Here is a 20728-nt window from a genome sequence, read left to right as displayed (position 1 = left end):
ATTGCCTGAACGGTCCGCTTCCTACCTCAGGTAATCATTTGCCTTCAGACAGCAGAGGAGGAGGAGGAAGAACTGCCAAGCTGTTGAATTGTCTAACAGTAGCCATAACTGCTGTCTTGACCCTAGCCCTGGTGCAGTCTCCTCACTTTCTAGCTCCCACTGGCAATGACACCATGGCAGCTTGTCTCTTGAGTAAACAGATCCGTCGGTCTCGGTATGTTTGCATGTATCAATGCATTTAGAGACATCTCTAATCCATCCCAAGCTGAAACCGCCCAAAACATTAATGCGCTACTTTTACATAGTGCAATGAATAAGGTGAACTTGCATGTTACCACTTATTGTTTAAACACCATAACACCTCACAAATACACAGTCTTTCAGATAGGAACTTCAAGACATTTTTTCCAATCACCCATTTAATCCCACAATGGACCAGGCAATTCAGCTGGCAGGTACAGCTTTCCTCTTTTTAGGTAGGTAAACTGAGGCAGAGAAAACTCAAACGTGGATGTCCAGCACGGCTTATTTTCACAGACGCCAGCTCCTGACAGCTGCCATTGCTTTAGGATTCCTACATACCTCTGGACTTCAGATAACATTTATTGAAATAAATAATGAAGTGAATAATGAAGTGAACAAAACATGAATAAAGATGACAGCCTATGAATGTATTTTCCTGTCCTTTTTGTGATCCTTTAGACCTCATAACTTGTTTTATACATGCAAGAAGATGAATGGAAGGCCAGGGTTTCAAGGGTTATTTTGCCAGAAGGAATGGTTTGTGTTCCCTAACAAAGACACCTAATTTTTAGTGAAAGCTGAAAAGAGGAAGAGAATTCCATACTACTGGTATTATATATCCCCTTGTTTGTGCACGCTGGCTTCTCTCCAAAGCAGAGCGTGTGGAAACCATATGACTACTATTGAATATGTGCCTAAATCAAATTTGCACTGTTTTTGCTTGCCAAGCACATGCCTCTAGTGGGGTTAGATACCATATGTTAGGTAGAAAACAGGTTGCAGTTTTATTGCCTACCTTTCCAGGTGCAGGATGATCTTGCCAAACGAAGTGAAATCTGATTGTATAGAAACTCCATAACCTTCTGCTTTATTCTGGGTCCCAAAGCCCATCCTAATACCTCCAGAATGGTTGACCAAAGCAGCCACCTACCTCTTTGAAAGCAGTTTCTGTAAGCAGAGAGGAAAATGAAGAAGGTGAGGCTTTGGGTCTTTCCTCCATTTGAACTCGGGAAAAGCACGTTAGAGAAGGCATCATTCCCTTTGCAGCAGCACTAAAAATTTGAAAATGTGGTTTTGTTCCTTGTTGGCACAAACCCAAATCTTTTAGAGGAGAGTCTGGGCTGTAGATCGAATATGTGTTTCACTGCTCATGACTCCAGGCACAAACGGAAGAGCCTGGTCCAGCTGCCAGGTTCAAAGGGAAGGGGCTCAAGTATTGTTTTCCACTTTTGGACAGGAAACTAGAACAGAAGACTGGCCACCCAACAGCTGTCATTTTATTTAGAAATATGGAGTCTTCTAACATAAATGCTAAGAGTGGCCATAGTGAATCAGAGCAAAGATCCGCCCAGCCCAGTAATCTGTCTCTGAGAGCAAACTACTAAAACCACATTCCCACATTCCCTGAGTCTGCTGCTCAGGGACTTCCAGATCCAAAATAATTTGTATTTAGTGGGCCATGATGGATGCACTTCTCTTTTGTTAATTTTCCCTGTGTCTCCCTGAATCAAGGTCAGCTTTTGCCATTCACAGCACCCTGCAGCAGACAGTGCTGTACATGCATGTTGTGTAAGGGAATTCTTATTTCTGTTTGCTTTGAATATTCCACCTTCAGTTCTCATACAATATTATTCCTACACTTGGCCATCCTTGTCACCCTTCTCTGAACCTTTTCCATTTTTGCTATGTTATTTTAGAGATGAGGGGCTCAGAACAACACATAATATTCATGGCATAGGTACACTGTAAATTTATGACCTTATATGGACCGCTTTTTCTCCATATGCATCTACCTTTATTTACATTGAATCTCATGGGCAGAATTACTCAGGCAGAATTACTTTACCTGTAGTGCATTAGAAAGGATGACATTTGTCAGTCTATGGAGGTTCATATCAAGGACGCTAATGTCCTGGGCAGGCAAACATAACATGTAGCATACACAGTACACTAAAAAAACCTGCTCACGCTTCTAACAATGCTGGATTTCCAGATCAAAAATTTTGCAACAGCATGAAAGTAGGAACAGAGTTTGTGAAGGTTATTATTTTCTAGTCACTTTGGGAGGAAAAGGTGCAAAAGCCCATCTAAAATACTGCATGACCATTGGGATATATTATGCCTAACAAGTACTTTCAGCTTTTGCCTACTTAATAGAGATAATAACTGGCATCCACATGTAAACTTTCAGGCAATGTCAGTTGTGGGGCACACAACAGATAGAAGCCAGGGTCATCCTGGCCTCAAACGTGGAACATTTGACATCAGCATCACACGCCTCACTTGGCATTACTTACCTCTGTGTCCAACTTCATAGCAGACACCCAGGAGTGGATATCCAGGCACTGCAGCTCAGCTCCAATCTTTGTTAAAAACATTTATTTACCATTTACAACAAAAAGCTGATCAAAGACTGATTTTACTGTTGAGCTAGAGTTGTCGAATCATCTATGCCACAAATCTCAGCCAGGCTTCATTTTCCAAAGGCCCTGTGTTCTCCATGCTTAACCTTGGTTGATCTTCTTGGAAGCTTGAATGCTTGATCTGGTCTTTTGGGATTTATGTACTGGTGATCGGTGCAAGAGTTTGAAAAAATCAAAATCTTTCACAAAGGCCCAGTATTTCCATTTCAGAGTTTCCTGCTGAACTGCTGACAAAAAAACAATTTTCCCTGGTGGACCCTGGTAACCACATGAGTCTACAGAGTTCTAAGAGATGTTATCTTATGTCCAGTCACTGCTGTCATTTCCCACCACCATTACTGTCTTGCCTGGGACTCTCCATTGTAACTTATAGAAAAGAAGACAAAGAGACACAAGCCTGAAGCAATTAATCCAAACAGTGAGAGTGGCTGGACTGTCTGAGAAAGGGTTGCGGTAATGACATAGACCAGCACTGTCCAAGTACTCTAGGTAAAGGCAAATATGAAGCCGGGCAGACAGATAAATGGAAAATGCAGATGTCAGGATCCAATGGAAAGCAAGAAGGGAAAATGTTCAGCCTATAAGCAACCATAGGAAAAGTGCAGCATTGCAGAAAGACCCATGTTATATTCCAGCACCACGATTATCCCATGGTAGTGGGGATCGAGTTTAGGATTGGTCTTCTGAAGCAGGCAGCAGTATCTGCTGTATAACTTTACTAACTCTGAAGGTACTCTAGATGCACCCACTGCACAAGAAACATATTGACCAAATGGTTGCAGCCCTTCTACTGGATGCGCTTACAGCCACTTACAGACTGATAGATCAAGTCAATTCCAGATGGATGGGAAGCCCTCTGAAATTCATTCCCCAAAATACTGCAAAACAACAGTAAAAGACTGCTAGTAGATATCCTCACAAGGAGATTAAAAAATATAAAGCAGAGTCAGCAAAGCCCTGGGAAAAACGTGACCAATTGTCAGCTGTATTCAGTGAAACCCATTTAAGGCCACTGCGAGAAGCCAGGAAGCCCATGAAACAAGAGAAGCTTCCTCGCTGGGCACGTACATAACTGGCATTCTGGAGTACTGACCGTTGCTGGTCAGCAGGGGACCACAAAGCACAGATCTGGTTGCCATATGACACTGTACGAGTGTGCAAAGAGAGACAATTGTCATGCCCCATGTAGCCTACGTAACTGCTTCTCTCCCAGGTGAAACTGAAAGCAGCAATAGCCACATGAAGGAACGTGGTCAGATAATTAAGGATGCCTGTTTCTGTTTACCTTGACTCTTTGTTTGACTCATTAATCTACCTGAACACCTAGAGGAAGACCTCAGATAAAGCAGGAAGAGAGCCCAGTCCGGCAATGCTGCAACAGAAAAATTCACCTTCCCATTAGCACAGAAAAGGTGGGCAGGAGAACCAAAAGTCTGCTTCGCTTGATGCTACAGCCTAGTAGGACTACAACTGTGCAGAGAAACATGGTAACTAAATGAGCAGCCCCTAAAAGGCTGGAGAGAAGTGCTGGAAGCAGATTAAGCAGATATGGTAGCCATCAAATCCTTTTATAAACCCATAGCAAAAGGCAGCAGTCCAAGCTTCACTAGGAAGGAGACCATACAAGAAACGTGACCATGACAACGCCACATGACTATGGAGAGATAAAGCTGCAGATACCTCCAAGAAATAAGGAAGTAAATGTTTGGTTGCCATGAGAATGCAGGTCAAGGCCTCAGATAGGAAAGTCAGAAGAAACAAGCAGAACATGCAACAAAACAAACTGTTGTGATGTAAGCCAAGAAAAGAAACATAGTGACCAGCTGGAAGGAAGGTCCCCACTGTCATCAATAACAGAAGCAACAGGAGACTAGTTTGCAGAAGGGGTGCCAATCATGTTAATCTGTGCTGGGTTGCCAATAAAAGAACATCTTGCTGGGGTAGAGGCTCTTGAGTGACATGCTGAGTGATGCAGTTAACATTTGGCATGGGTCTCACACTTTCGTGCCATCACACCTGTGTGACACCCATTTGCAGTGGTGCAGTGATCCTTCTTCTGGTTTGCCACCCAATGGGGCAAAACCAGGTAATTGGTCTAATATTTGATGGGCCACCCAGGTGTGCCTAATTCAGGGGACTCTGGGGCCGCGGTATACAGAGGTTTATGGCTGGTTCAGAGAAACCCCACTGAAATGGTCAATCCTTGGCAGCAGCCTCCTTCTTTTGTTGCTTCCTGTCGTATGGAGGGACATGCAATCCTCTTCTGTTATTGCCCACTAAGCGGTACATGGACAATGCCGAGAATTTTTCCACTGGGCACAAGCTCCAACAATCTCTTACAGGAGCAGTATGCTTCCGCTCTAGCCACTCTCAGGTTCTTTGTTTTGATACCAATACCCATTTCCATGCAAAACGTACATGCACAGAGAGATTTAGCACCAAGGCAAGGACAACAGAAAATTAGTTACCAGTTTTAATAGCATGTTCCAAGCATTTGTTTTCTCCGGATTTAAAGCAGGTTGGGTTAAAACTCCTGAAATGCTATAAACTTTAATTTTAAAAGACAGTCTTCCTTTGGGCACCATCAGAGCAATGGAAACAACTACAGAAAATAAAGAGGAATCAGGTATCACTTGTAAGAAAGTAACTAGGGATGTAGTATTCCATTACAAGGGATGCATTTGTACCATTTTAGCTTGCACAGATGGAAATATAGTTCAATGTTTCAACATCATTTGACTTTCACATGTTAAAATATTGATAAGTGCTGCACAGGATAATGCCCCTATGGTTTCAAGTAGTAACTAGAGCATGATGTTTATTGAAGTGAAATACAGCAAAGCCTTTAACAAGTATTTAAAATTCTAGGAATCATTCTCAACACTGTCATAGATTATTTCTTTATTTTTCTCCAGCTAATCTTTGTTGATATCTTCCAGTTTGAGAGTGTTAAATAGAATTCATCTTCTGATCACCTCAATGCTTCTGTAAGAAACTGTAGAAAAAAAAATATTCTTATTTGAAAACTACAATGCTGCTGTCGTACATGAAATAGCAAACTTCAATAAAGAAAAACAATGCTACATAAAATAGGCATAAATGGACCATAGACTCCCATGGACTTCTAAATATTTATGGACCTTTATGCTGCAGCAAGAACATCTGAAAGCCATAAAACACATGATTATCCAGATTGCTCAACAAGGTCTAACTTGTATCATGTCAAAGCTTCAGTTCTAAAATGCACAATATTTCCTACACCACTTACAATTGCTAAGACCAAATTAGTCTGACCAAAAGCCAGTGGAGGCCAGAAAAGATGTCACTTCAATATACTTGATGGGAAAATGGGCTGTGGAACATTTTCTGAAAGTGCATACCACTGGGGTAAGACTGGCATTTATTCAGAATTCATCTATCCAGACTGCAGCATCAAATTTAACACAGAGATGCTTTGGTCCCCTATGAAAGCAAGGGTTCATTTTATGTTTCCCATTGGCAGAAACATGGAAAAATTGAGGAGGAGAGGAAGGCAGTTCACCAGATATAGTTCAGGTGAACGGACTGAGAAGTGTTTAAAATGCTCTGAATGTAATTTGGATGAAAAAGAAAAGTTTTCAAGCACTTGAGAAACTGTACATTGGGGTACGCAGCTCTGCAACAGATTTAGGAACTTGACTCTCAAATAGGTGGTTCTTTAGGATGTACTGTTTAACCACATCATTTCTGGAACAAGACTCTCAGGTGAACACTGAGTAGGCCTGATCCACATGGGAAGCCTGGATCATTCCCAAATGGATGTTCAGTACCAGGAGTAGGGTTTGCAGTTTATGTGTGAAGCTGCGTGGTAAGGCTAATCCTCTTCATATAACTTCACAGCAGTTTTAAAGACCAAAGAGCATTGTTAAGAGTGTAAACAGGGTATTGTTTTCCTCTTCTCAAAACAAAATAAGAAAAATAAATCCTGTTCTTCCCATTGTGCTTTGTCTGTAGGAATCTCAGCATAGATAAAGTAATGCTTAAGGTGTTCTCGAGGTTTCAAAATCTCAATAGTTCTGCTCTGAATACTATTTAAATTAAATGCAAGCTCCCTTCTTTCATAATTCATACACATATTTTAGCACATAAATCATAATAATAAGAGTGATCAGTTTCAGTGTAAATGATTATTTTGCAGAGCAGTCAGTCTCCTATCCTTCTAGCCACTTTATTATCTGATAATAAGAGCTAGTTAAAAATGTTCTAATATGGAACATGGAGTTGTTCACTCAGCATGGAGTGTTCCAGCCTTACTGAAATGGAAGATTTTGGTAGATCATGTAGATATTCCTGAGTACCTAAAATTTCATAATTCTGCCTTTTTGTTGTCCGGAAATAGAAGTTTAAATCGTTAACATTTTCATAGAATAAAATCCCTCCATTTTGAAATCTGCTAATTAGGTTGAACAGTAGGCATCAATTGACTTCAAAGTACCACTTACATGTTAGTACAAGAAGGACTGCAAACCATCTCAGAAAAAAGAATTGTATTACTATGAATTAGTGATGCAGCAAGATGTTCCGGCTACTCGTTATGTTCCACAGTGTCATATGCTGAACATTATTTAAAACAACAATAACATAATTTTTTCCACTGGGCTTTTCAGAATCCCTCGTGATGTCTTCACTTATACAAGATTCTGGATTGTTCCCTTGAATAAAAGTAATGTCTTGTTTAATGAAAGCTAGCCAACAGTCTCAGCACAAAGCTTGTTGCCATGATTTCTGAATCTTTCAGAATGTGCAAAACGACACAAACCTTTCTCACCCACCCCGACTCAAGCTGAGAACATGCCTCAGCTGTGTTCCCTGCACGCTTGCATCTCAGTCGCAGAGGACCCGTATGATCATATGCTATATTGCCCAAAAATAACTTTCTCATGTGCAGAGAGGCATTTAACCAGAGACACCATGTAACATCTTCCATGGCCATCTGTTCAACCTAGGAGGCACAGGTATTTTAGAGCAGCACACAAGTTAAATGTGCGCAGCTAGTACATGCCGCATTACAGCACCGTACTGCAGTGCATTAGTGCATTTTGCAAGTGTAAGTGAAAGTGGTTATCAGATTAAAAAACAAGTGATCACGGACCACATCTGTCATGTGGATATCACACTGGCTAAGCAGAACATGCAACAGAGATGTCCCGCTGTTTTTCAGCAGTCCCGCTAAATACTTTTAAATATAATGCTCTCTTTAATACGACGATGTTGTTCACGCTTGCTGAGGCAGAATCTCTATGGACATTCAAACTCAGACGAACAGCGGTAAAAGAAAAGCAGATATCAGGTAGCTTCCCAGGGTGGCTAGCTAGTCACTTAGGAGCCAAAAGCTGTCACATCCGCTTCCTACAGGTACAACTAGCACTGTATTACTTAATCAGAAACAAGCAGCACTTAAAGACAGAGTGACACTCAGAGATCTTGGAGACATGGCTATGCCTCTCTGACAGTTTGTGAAGGCCTTGTTCTGCTGATCAATACCTCAGCTACCTCACACCAGACCACTCCTCTGCTCAGATCTCATTGAAGCCATTTGTCAAAATTGGCAGTGTTTAGGCGACAGGGGGAGGGGGTCACCAGGACGTACATATTTCATGACGTATTGTCAATCTCTTTAATTTAAAAATCTGCAGTTTCAAAATACACATTATAATTCTTTGTGTATCCTTAAAAAGACCTGTATGCTCTGTCAGATAGTGCAGAAGTTGAGGGCAGATGGGAATCTGTAGGTTGTGGCTTTATTCCTTGATTAGTTGTATTAGTTGTAGGCATGGTGTCTCCTCTCTGAGTCTCAGTTTCCTTGTGTGGACACCAAGTTGTTTAACTTTGGCTTTTCAGAATAAGGCACAGGCAATTTAAGCTTTCAGCATTGCCTCTCTTGCTTTGTAGGTGTTCTCACACCAAGTGGAGTTTTAAACTTTGGGTTCTTAAATGCAGTTATATGGAGATCCCTGGTACCAAAGGGCAAGTGCCCCGGAATCGGTGACATGGAGGCACGGGATGGCTAAACTAGGCAGAATTCTGAACAGAGAAGGTAAGGTGACTAAGAAAGACTACCTCGGAAACCTATCTCCAAAAGATAAAACCTAAGGCATTAGGGGAATTAGGATTCACCTAAATCACTGCTCTGGAGGGATGTGGCCCATCCAGTCAATGTGCTTAGTCAGGATTCCTTTCCTTAAGTTGCACTTCTGTCACATAGAAGAAAGGTTTTCTGTAGTTAACTGTGGTTATACCCTGCCTGGTTTGGAGTAAGAATCAATACCCAAGTTTCTCACATCCCAAGAGACCATGGAGGTAGCAGCATTTTTAAGAGGACAATTCAGTGTCCCATGAGTGAGGCCCTCCAGGTGGGCTTTGGAAAGGGATGCTTGGCCTGAGGTATCTGCTGGGCCCAAGGCCCAAATCTTCCTGATGCCCTCAGAACGTGGACAGTGGCTATACACTGTGTATCTGCAGTGTGGGTGTTGTGGAGGCTTCACTGGAGGAAACGCAGGAACCTGGGAGGCTTAGCTCAAGCCTCTGTAGTTAAGTGATAGTTCAGCCCTCAGTGGACCTGGCCCAGGCAATCTACAGGTGAAAATGGTAAGTATTATTCTATCCATTTCTCCTAACCACACATTCCTTTAAGAAGTTGTTTATGTATATAGTGTGTGTTTCATGGGATAAAATTACTAGATGATGTCTTTATTTCAAATTAGCAGTGATTTGGAAATAGACAATAACTTGAGATGATACCTAAGGGAAAATGCTTCTGCTGTGAAAACAAGCTACTTTCTAGAGAAAATGTTGACAAAATACAGACAAAGCCACACTGCTGCTGCTTATGTAGCATGGCACACCTCCTGCCACATTTTGGGGGTGGAATTCAGACAGGTCCTGAAGAAGGAAAAGGGACTAGGGAAAACTTTGGCAATAGCTGCCTTTAAACATGACGATGGTAATGATATAGGATATCTGAAACTTTTTTTTTCCCTACAAAACAAACGGTTGTTCTTCAAAGACTATAATATTGGAATATCTTAATACCAAAAATACAAAATAACTGTTTTCCTTGTATAAAATCACATTACATCTAGAGCTGGAGTCTGCAAAGATACATGCACTTACTTAGCTCCAAATCGAGAGCATAGCTCCAGTGAAGAAAAGAGGAGTTACTCCCTATGCTTAAAACGAATGGCGTGGCGACCTCCCAGTGCCACTGGCAACATTATGACGGCTTTTCCTATTTAGCTGCATTTCCCACAGCTTGCCGTAGGCATTTTTCTTCTCGGCTTGGAAAATAGAGAAAAGTTTCAGGGACGAAGGGATAGCTCAGAGCTGCGGGACCAGTAGATGGCAGCAAGAACACGCTGAAAATGCTTTCCCTGCCCAGCCGGTCAGCTGGGTAAGTGGTACAACTTTAAATGGATTCAATATTTGTCTTTCATATTTGGAGAGTGAAAAGTATATGTGACAATTAGAGGGTAATGCAATATTACAGTGTAAATAAGAGAGTGAAATGACTGTGTAACCACTGAACAGTTCCCCGGTTTAATTTGTTTGTACTGACCAAACTTCTTCGCAATTGCAAGCTCACCTCTGAGGGACTCCAACAGAGGGATGGAGATCTGACTCCTGCCAGCCACTAGAGATATTTTGGAAACTTCCCTGGGCCTCCTTCTCTGCAACGCTTTCTCTGCTGGATAGAGGTGAACTAACACTGCTTTTAGGCTGAAAAGTCGCAGCAGTCTGCAAATGAAAGGAATATCTCCCTTTACATTTACCTGGACATCATGATTGTATTCGTCCTCCACAGAGGATTCTACTCTCTGAAAAAAAAAAAATAGTTAAAGCGTGAATACAAAATCCAAATATGTACATGCACAAGTACGAATTTATTTTTTTTTTTTTTGCAAAGGGAGCTCGGGCTGGGCTGATTCACTGCGTATCGCAGTAATTGCAAAGATGGAATGCAACAGCTCCAGAAAACGGCCAAGAAGCAAACATAAAATCTAGGCATCCGGGAGGCAGCTGGGCTTCTTAATTATTGGCAAATATATTTATATATAAATATTTTGCCAAGCGTGATTTGGCTTAAGAGTTCCTGTGAAGTGACCTTTTGCTTTCCTTTGTTTTGTGTCTGTACACATGTCCTAGATAGACGCATGGGGAGAGAGGCAGAGACGCACAGACAGAGATAAATGAGCGGATTTCACACAGCTCTCCAAAATCCCAAACGATGCCTAAATTAAACGAAGAGGGATATGAAGCGAGGCATAAGTGCAAGCACAGATTTCAGAACTGTGAAAATATGTCAGCAGAGCATCATTTTTTGGTTCAGACTGATAATCACTCCCTGCTCTCATTATAAGATCAGAAGGGCCATCTGTCCTCTCTGGATAATTTGGAGCTCAGATACAGTGAGCACCCTTGTTAGAAAATGACCCTCCTACTCTCTGTCATCACAAGCACTTGCAGCCCTGGGATCCGCACGCAGCCGGGGAGGAACAGATTGGTTCCAGATCAGTATTGATTACGTATAGATTTGTGGTTTATTTAGTGCTTTATTTTGGTGAGAAGGTTTTTTGTTTTGGAGGGGTGATGTGGCTTGTTTCCTGCCTGCTTTTTCCAATCTGTCACCTTCAGTTCTCCGGACTTCTCTCTCCCTTCTCGAGACGTAACGCTAGGATGTTGCATGAGACCGAGGAGTATCTTGATTTTGCAATGAGAGAAATAAGCACCAGTCGGAACAATACAGCTCGGGAAGCTGTTTCCTAATACACGATCCCTATTTGTCTGCAGTGAGCTGTTTCCCCTCTGATACACGGTAATACTCGAGTGAGCGACTGACTCATTCACAGCCGCAGCAGAGAGGTGTAAAATTAAAGGATTCTTCAACAATTGCCCTGGACCTGCAGCTAAAAACAAGTCTTAGCGACTTCACTGACATAGGGCAAAGTCATTAGCCGAAGGGAAAAATCTTGGCAAGGGAGCGCGGACTACCTTCCCCTTCTGACATAGATTCAGTGACAAAGTCCCGTATTCCCCCCGAAAATTACAATTCCCAATCAAGGAGGCAGCTTGATCATCGGAAGGGCGGGAGCGGCGTGAAGGTGCTCTTTTTTTCGGGGAAGAGTCCTTGCAGGATTAATTCATCCCGGATCATTCTTGTGGGGACCAATGTGTATTGTATCGCTAATAGCAGAACAAAGATTACAATCAGGACGGGCAGTTTCAGGACATCAGGACACGGGGAAGTCGCAGGTGGGAGGAATCCGATTTTAGAGCTAAGAGCTTCGTCGCCTCTAACGACCCGCTATAAGAGACTTGGGGTTTCAAGAAGTAGTTTATTATTATTCTGACGGTAGCTGTTTCTCCTCATTTGTAAGACAATGATGTTTAATATTCACCGAGGAGTAGTGAGGTGGCATTTGAAACCACCCCCCACCCCTCCTGCGCCGGGGACAGGGCTCCCATTTGCACAGAGCTGCGGCTGGCAGGCTGCGGGTTCCCTGCGGGGATGGGGGGACAGGGGGGGCCGGCGGGGCCCGGGGGGCCGCGGGGGCCGCTCCCGCCGGCCCCGGGCCGGGCACCTCACCGGGTGGCTGCAAAGCGACCCCACCCGCGGGGACCGACAGGCATCAAGCGACATTCACAAACTCAACCGACTTCAGATCACGGCGGGGACGGGCGCTGCCCGCCCCCTCCGAGCGTCGTCGCCCCCGGCTTCACTGGGGAAGGGGGGGCTTAGCACCCCGGGGCTGGGGGCGGGCAGGGGCTAGGCACACTCGGGGCGAGATTTATCAGGCACCCCAAGACCGCTTTGTTTTGCGACTGGCATCCATAAAACATCTATGCTGAAAATCAGAACAAAGCAGAGCCCAGGTAACTCTCCCTGCAAAGGCTGGCTGGCGTTAAGGACCGGTACCGCTTTGGGGTAATCAAAATAATGTCTCATTTGATGCCAAATAGGTCTCTTTATCCAGCAGCTAAATAATTTCAAGTGCTGTTTTGGGTGGCTTTTTTTTAAAGATTCCGGATCTACCTAATCTTTCGCCTGCCTCTCCCTCTTTCCGTAATTCTCCTCTCTAAAGAAAAGCTTGTGCGTGTTGGTATAAAACTCGAGCACGTTGCGGAGAAGGAGAGGGAGAGAAAGTGGGTGCAGTACATAAAAACTATGGCACCAGGTAGCCCCAAATGGGTGAGCGATACGTATATGTTTATTCACACCGAATATTTCTACATCTGGTAGGCGAGGCGCCGGGCTCCGCATCTGTCTACCTCTGTGTACTCCTCTGGAAGGAAACCCTGTGAAATCGCTTTACGTCTGCCGGTGCGTGTGTATATGTGCGTGTGGGTATACAGGCAGATAGGTAGATGGATTGCACTCACGTAATCTTCCCGTGTCCATCTAGCTGGGAGGATTAGTTATCTCTGCATCTATTGAGAATTAACAAGGGCGAGAGATTATGTATCAACGTACAGACAACGGCTATGAATATGAAACCCTATGTACATAGGTAAGACGGATTCACTCGGCCACTCAGCTGCAAAGCTCCTCTTTAGGGCTGTTCTGTCTTATCCCTTCAAAGCCCTCAGACTGTTTCCTCCGAGTGCCTCCACCAGGGAGGAGAAGGCTCGGCGTTGCTTTTCAAACCCGAAGTCTACAGAAAATGACATGTGTCACCGCCGTGCCTGGACTTTGCTGGAAATTGGCAGCCTTCCCCCCACCCCGCCACACACACCTTTTGTTCCAGGCAAAATAAACATTTCGGAGGAGCTGGGGAAGGGCGTTACGCCAGACGGGGAGAGACGGCGGGAGGGCCGCGCTCATCCCCTTCCCGCGGACGGGGCTGCGCTCCGGGAGACCGGCGGGAAGGGGCCGGGGCTGGGGCGGGCCGGGGGTCGCTCCAGGGCGGGGGGGTCCTTGTGGCTGCGGGAACGAGGAGCGCCCAGCCCGGAGGAGCGTCGGCGGAGGCAGAGCTGTCGGGTCGGGCCTGCCGCACCGCCAGGTGCGGGGAAGGGGCCGTGGCTCCAGCCGGGGGGCGGCAGCGGCGGGCGGGAGCTGAGGGGCGGGAGGGACCTCGCCGTGCGGCCGAGGGGGCCCGGGCCGGGGCAGGGGCCGGGGCGGCGCACGGCGAGGTCTCTCCGCCGCGCAGGACCGTATTTTGCGGCAGAAACTCTCTTGAGCGCAGACAATGGAGCGGGATGTTTACTGCGGGCGGGAAGACAATTAGCAATTCATCGGGAGAGATGTGTCACCCAAATGTCACGGGGAAGCTAACATGACATCTGTTTTAATGGCTCCGTGCTAATAAACTCCTCTCGAAGGGCGGCTTTGTGGGGACGTCAAAGATTATTTACAGAATGAGTCAGTTTCCAAACGGGCTGAGGCGCCGTCGGTGGCGACGGGAGCGCGGCGCGGCGGGGACACGGCGCCCGGGACGCCGGGGGGCGGGAAGGACCCGCCGGGTAGGGGGCACAGCGGGCAGAGCCCCGGCACGGCTGGGCTGGGCTCGGCACGGTACGGCACCGCACGGCCCGGCAGGGCCCGCCTAATGGGGGGGGCGGTCAGAGCGGGGCGGCTCCCCGGTACCGAGCACGGCGCCCCCGGCCCCGCGCAGGGGAGGCGGCACGGCAGCCCCGGGCGGGCATCCCTCCATCCTTCTTCCTTCCTTCCTTCCTTCCTTCCTTCCTTCCTTCCTTCCTTCCTTCCTTCCTTCCTTCCTTCCTTCCTTCCTTCCTTCCTTCCCCCCGGCGATGGCTGGCTGTGCCTCGGTAGGAGTGGGGCAGTTGTGGGAGCGCGCAGGGAGGGTCAGCTGGCCCAAGGGGGTGCGTGTCCATCCCCGGGGCTTGCCTTCTGCTTAGCTTTGCCTGGAGGATTGGGGAGCCCCATTCCCGGGAGGAACCACCCGGTGCGGAGCGCCCCGAAGCAGCAGGCAGCGGGTCCCCGTCCTGGGGCGGCAGCCGAGGGGGGCGGGAGGCGGCCCGGCCGCCGAGATGGAGTTCCTTGACATCGGGAAGCGGCGAGGCCCCAGAAGAGCGGCCGGATTTACACCGAGTGCCACATCCTGCGTTATTGAACAAGACACGCTGCAGTAAAACACATAAGTAGACAAACCGAGAGAATCCATTTAGAACAGTTAACACAGTCTGACTCGCTCGCAAGCACACAGTGGGGGGAGACAATTTAATTTCCCTCAAATCCATCCGAAGATTTTTATGTTCAGATTGTCGAGTAGATGGCATGAAAGGGTTCTTTAAAAGAGAAGTATAGGGGAAAACCTTTCGAGCCTCCGGTCATTGGCCTGTATTCTTGTGCCTCCTCGATTTTCCTGTTCTATAAGGCCAGGTTGAGGGGGAAAATGGAAAATATGCAACCGCCCTTGCAAATTTGTGTGTGTGTATAAAGAGGAAATGTGTTTCTCTGTATATGTGTTTTGTGTATATATACACGCATATACGTGGATGCGTTTGTCTATACATAGAGAGAATAGATACTGCACCTCTTTAAGATAGGCAGAGCGAGCCAATCCAAAAAGTCTTTACTCGGGCAAAACCGCCACCGAACGTAATAGCAGGTTATTGCCAACCTGTCTTCGGTACTTATTAATCGTCCAGATCAAATCCATTAATGGATAGCGAGAATGAAAATAGGCTGAGAACCGTCTGTCGTCCTTTCAAGGGCAACAAAAACGCAGCACTGACACCGGGTCTGAACGCAACAGCGTGCTCCGTAACCTGGAGAGAGGGAGGAGGTGGGCCGGGAAGTGGGTGGGTAAGAGGAAAATTGCCATTGTCAGGAAAACTAAATGTAATTTTAGGTGGCCCACATCTGAGATGCGTAAATAAGCCATGGATCTTCTTTGCCTCCTTCTGTCTCCAGGGCTATTGTATTCCCAAAGAAACGGCGAGGGCAGGCGAGTGCCAGCCCTGCACGTGTGGGATGACCCAGGGGACAGAGGAGGGGAGCAGGGACTTAGCCAGCAGCCGGGCCAGGGGCGCCGGGCCGCCCCGGGGTCCCCCTTCTCCCGCTCCTACGGGAGCAGGGGGCGCGGGGGCTGCGGTGGAGACCCCTCTCCCGCAGCCTGGCACACCTCTTCTCAGATTATTACAAACCTCGCGGGGCAGATTCCCTTCCTCGGGCTTCGACGGGAGCGTCGCCGTCCTCCGGGGAAAAGCACCGGCCGCCTCCCGGGACGCGCAGAGGACGGTGTCCCGGGAGATGGGGGTGAGGGACCGGAGGGAGGAGGCGGGGGGGGGAACTATCTCTGGGAAGGCTCACCAGCTGCTCTCTCCGCTTAAGCCCTTGCTGTCTGCGCTCCCCGGCGGCGCGGAGTGCCGGGCAGAGGCTGGGGCGGCGGAGGACAGCGGGGGCGGCCGCGGCGGGGAGCGGAGCGGGGGCGGCCGGCTTTAGCACAGCCCCGCCGGCGGCCGGCTGCCGAGGCCAGACCGCCGGGAGCAGGGAGAGGCAGGGGAGGGATCCCACTCCCTCTTCCAGCTATTTCCAGAGCTTGGGAGCCCGGTAAACAAAATGCTCTCGCTATCTCCTCGCGCAGATAAGGGAAGAAGTGGCTTTCTTTAATAATATGATTGAAATGTTAGGGGTATGATGCCTCCTCGTTAGTAATATTGGCTTTGCATGCAGAGCACAATCCCATCCCTCTAGACTGCTTAGCCAAAACAGAGCGTAAACTCTGTAATTAGTAACGTGTTCCATCATTAAAGAGCCCTGCTGAGAATTTCTATTTAATAATGGTCTTAAATTAGTTATGATGGTAAATACTCATCTGGAAATTCAACATCTAAAACCATCTACAATCTGGAAATGCTCCAGTGTTGCTGTAATCTCCTGTAACACAGAAATGACTATCACATTCAACCATCGCATTAGAAATTCGCCGAACCGTTTGGTCCACGAATATACAGTATGGATGTGTTAATTAGGTTAACCCATACACTGTCTGCTTCACAAATATTTAGAAATAAACAATGAAAGCTCCTTTTTAATACGATACAGCCGGCGGGGCGGGGGGACGGGGTGGGGGGAAGGGATTTGACTCTCGCAGTTGGAAAGTCTTTTGTTTCCAGCTAAGGTGGAACCACAACGTCCTCGGGCCTAAGAGTTCACCAACGCGCACCCACGGACACGCACCCACGGACAGGCGCGGTCGCCACCCCGGCCGCGCTCCGCAGCTCCCCGCGACAGGCAGCAGCAGCGCCCACGGCTCCTCCTGCAGCACGTGGCGTTTATCGCTCGCCTCCCGGCTCGGGCGGATCAATTCAGACCACATTCGTTATTTTGCCCCCCCCACCCCCTTTTAAACTGAAAATAGCTCGCTCTTCCTCTGCCCTGGCCCCCCAGCTCTACAGCGGGGCTCGGCTCCCGCGATCCTTTCCAAGAGAGTTTTAAAAATAGTTCAAGGAGGCGCAAGGAAGAGGCAGCGAAAGAGTAAACAAACAAACAAATAAATATATAAAGCTGGCTTCCTCCCCCCCCCCCCCCCCCCGGCTGCAGGTGGAATAAAAGTTTCGCAGATAGACTGCGATGCAGGTATAAATAAGTCATTCATGTACACTTAGCCTCACCGGGGGTATAATAGAAAGTTATTTGTAAAAACAATAGAAAATCAGTAACTGAGATAGTTGGGGGTTATGGTAGGAGGGAAGTGAGGGGAGGAAAATATATTTCTGTATTTACCTAGACGTCTAAACGCTTATCCTCTCTAGCACTAACCTTTCATGTTTAATGAATGAATCTGCATTGCAGGGTTGGGTTTTTTTTTTTTTTCCCCTCCATGTGCCGGCTAGTTTTAAATCTGCAAGCACCACAAAGAGGCCGTGATCCCATCTGCCTATGATTCCAAATTAAAGTTCAAACGGACGGCTTACACACTGCTGATCCTGTATCATAGCCTCTCGCGACCCTTCAATTACTATTTAATAGAATTACAGTGTAAAATCCCAATAGTCTTAAAGAATGTTTTATCACAGACTGAAGAGAGAGAATATACAGACACCTCCAATGTTATTGAACTGTATTACTGACCTATTTAGATATTAAAAGGGAATATTTAGTGTTCTACAAGATATTACAAGAACTACTTTAATCTGAAAACGTGCATATGTCTACGTATATGTGTGTCCACACATATATGCGAGAGCGTGTATTTTATACATCAAGTCCACCCCACCAGCGAGTGCACACAGCCACGCTGCGTGGACGTGTGTGCTCACCCGTGCACGCATGTACACACACCCACGCAAACACACGCGCTCCTCCCGGCCCGGGTGGAAATCAGTGCGTTATGGTAAACTGCCGTACTACTTTATTGTTGCCAGATATTCCTAAAGAGGTTATTCCAGTAGGAAAGCAATTTTTCCTCCACTCGTCGAAAAATACTCTTTAATTGACCTTATTATTAAATGAACTTCCCCTAATGATGTTTCTATGGGGACAAAAAAGCAAATATTTGCAGTAGAGCTAAACCTCCCTCTAATAGCTAGGACTGGAATTAAAGTCAGTCGCAATCTGGCTTTAGATATTGTAAATCTTGACTTCCAGTGTAGTTTTCTTCTTTCTTTCTCGACCCGTTCGGCAAAGGACCTGCCTGCCACAGGGAGAGCCGATCCTGCCACTTCATCTCGCTTACAGCAAGGCGATTCTAACCACACACTTCCAGATATTTACATCCACCCTTTCTTTATTCATTGCTCTTTTGCATCTTTCTCCTCTTGCAGATCCCGAGGTGCCGAGATGCTTTGAAGCCTCCTGGTCTGAAAGCACCTTGCTTCCAAAATAAAAAAGAACAGCACCGAAAACAAAACCTCACAGACGTCCCTCCCCCAGACACAGCACCACAAATCCCTTTAGTATCATTTAATCATAGCTGTGTCCCCACAGCCCCTGCCTTTTGTCATTACCGTGACAGAAGAGAATATTTAGCGCGATCGTCGGTAATATCCTTAGTGCTTTCTCTTCCCAACTCTTTCTCTGACCCCCGGTCTCCATTCCCCTACTTCTCCATCCCTTGGTCATTTAGCAACTGGATAGTTCAGTTCATTTCACCCTTTTTTATACACCATTTACAAACTTCTGTGTATCGGGGCTCTCTGCAGGGTGGTGGTGCGGGTACAGGCCGCAGGTGCCCTCTGCGCTTTGGACTGTGTGCATGTGTCACTCTGCACACCAGCGTGTGTGTGTGTGAGCTCTGGAAAAAGGCAAAGTTTGTCTATCCTCTCCCTACACGCGGAATCCAGGCCAGTGCGATGTGGAGCTCAATAAGAAACTGCATGAATAAACACGAATAGAAAGTTGTGCTCAGCTAACCGAAGAAATCAGAGCAATACCAGGGCACCAACGTCCACATTTCTTTTCACTCCGGGCCGGGGCAGTAACCTCATCTGGGTATGCTAAAAATTAAGGGCAACGGGCAAGCAGATTCAAGTCCCTCGAAAAGGCGGATGTAATTGATCGGGCAGAGGGAGCTGGGGATGACCGAAGCCCACGGCTGGCCGCGGAAGGCCGGCAGCAGCAGGCACACAAAGCACACCCGGCCACGCTCAAGGGCTCGGCCCGGCCCTCGGGCAGCCAAAGCGGGGAGGGAGGGAGGGAGGCATGCAGGTGACTTCGGTGGTCTCCAGACCCCCAGGCCGGGGTGCACGCACGCCGCTAGAGCCGCCAACAGGAGATCCTTGAGAATGGGGGCAGCCCCACGGCGAGGGGATGGCCGGCGGGAGGGGCCCAAATCGCTTCCAAATTGCTCCCGGAACCGGCTGGTCTCCGCCCGATTTCCGAGAGGCTGCGGGGGGGGGAGGGGTCGTGCCCTCGCGGCAGCGGGCGGGAGGCGGCGGTGCGGGACGGGGCCGGGGCCGGGGCCGAGGCCGAGGCCGTCGGCGGGGAGCGGGGCCGCCCGGGCCGGCTCCGGGGGAGGCAGCTCCTTGTGCTGCCGGGCTCCGGCCATCTGCCTCCCGTCCTCCGGCTTTTCCTTAAATATTGATCAAACGCACTTCAGCTTCCGAGTAATTTCATCTTAATCAACGGCCGAGCTGGGCGCGGATAATAAACTAGTGCTGGAAGAGGGGCTGTCGATAATGCTCGGCCAGGGGCAGGGAGGAGGCAGCCCTCCAGTTTGGCGGGGCTCGATAGGCCCTATCTTCCCGGGGCAGATGGACTTAGTGGGTGAGAAGGCTTAAACGCAGCTTTTCATAGATTTACACCTCAATCAGCCATTCAGGTTTTTAATGCAAATCCTAAAACAACATCATTTATCCATTACGGAGCTCGGCTTTGAAAAGGCATATCATTAGCTGCGACCTTGGCACCCCAAAACCGCGCAGGCACCGGCGCCCCCCTGGATATGTGTGTGTGTGTGTGTCCCGACTGCCCCGCACAAAAGCTCCGGGAAGGGGCGAACACCCCCGGGGGGCCTGGGCAGCCCGCTCCTCCGGGTCTGGGCTGGGGCTCCGGCCAAAGGGGTAACTTTTCGGGTATAGGAGGGTGACAAATGGCATGGGAGCAAGGGCCCTGCCTGGGAGGCTGGAGCCTGAGGCCAGGTACGGGTGGGGTGAGGCTAAAGGCGATGTCTGGCCTCCCCGAACTGCCACGGCACGACGGGGCGATCTTCTGGAGGCTTAATCAGAGGGAAAGAAAAATCCAAACCTATCAGTGTAAGGCTCAGCTGAGGTAGATTATTGCTGCCGGCTTGACGCCTTCTAGCTGCAGCTTCGAGACGCGAAAATGAAGGAAGAGAAGGAAAAAAAAAATATATCCCAAACTTTCACGCCTCTGAATCTTTTCAGGTATTAAATCCCGTTGTAAATAAAGCAGGATGAGAACGACGCTCCTACCAGCGAGGAACAGAAATATTAAAAACGTGTACCGACATCGAAGATCCCCTTCCTATCCAAACCCGGGGTGACTGGAAGGGCCGGGAAATTTTTCCTATCAAGGCCTCTCCGTTGCCTCGCTGCTGGGTGGGAGAGAGAAAGAGCAGCCGGAGCTCAAGCGTGAGACCCGTGCGAAGGTGCCGGCCACT

The sequence above is a fragment of the Rissa tridactyla genome, chromosome 3 (genome assembly GCF_028500815.1).
Source record: "Rissa tridactyla isolate bRisTri1 chromosome 3, bRisTri1.patW.cur.20221130, whole genome shotgun sequence".
NCBI classification, from domain to species: domain Eukaryota; kingdom Metazoa; phylum Chordata; class Aves; order Charadriiformes; family Laridae; genus Rissa; species Rissa tridactyla.
This window is presented reverse-complemented; position numbering follows the sequence as displayed.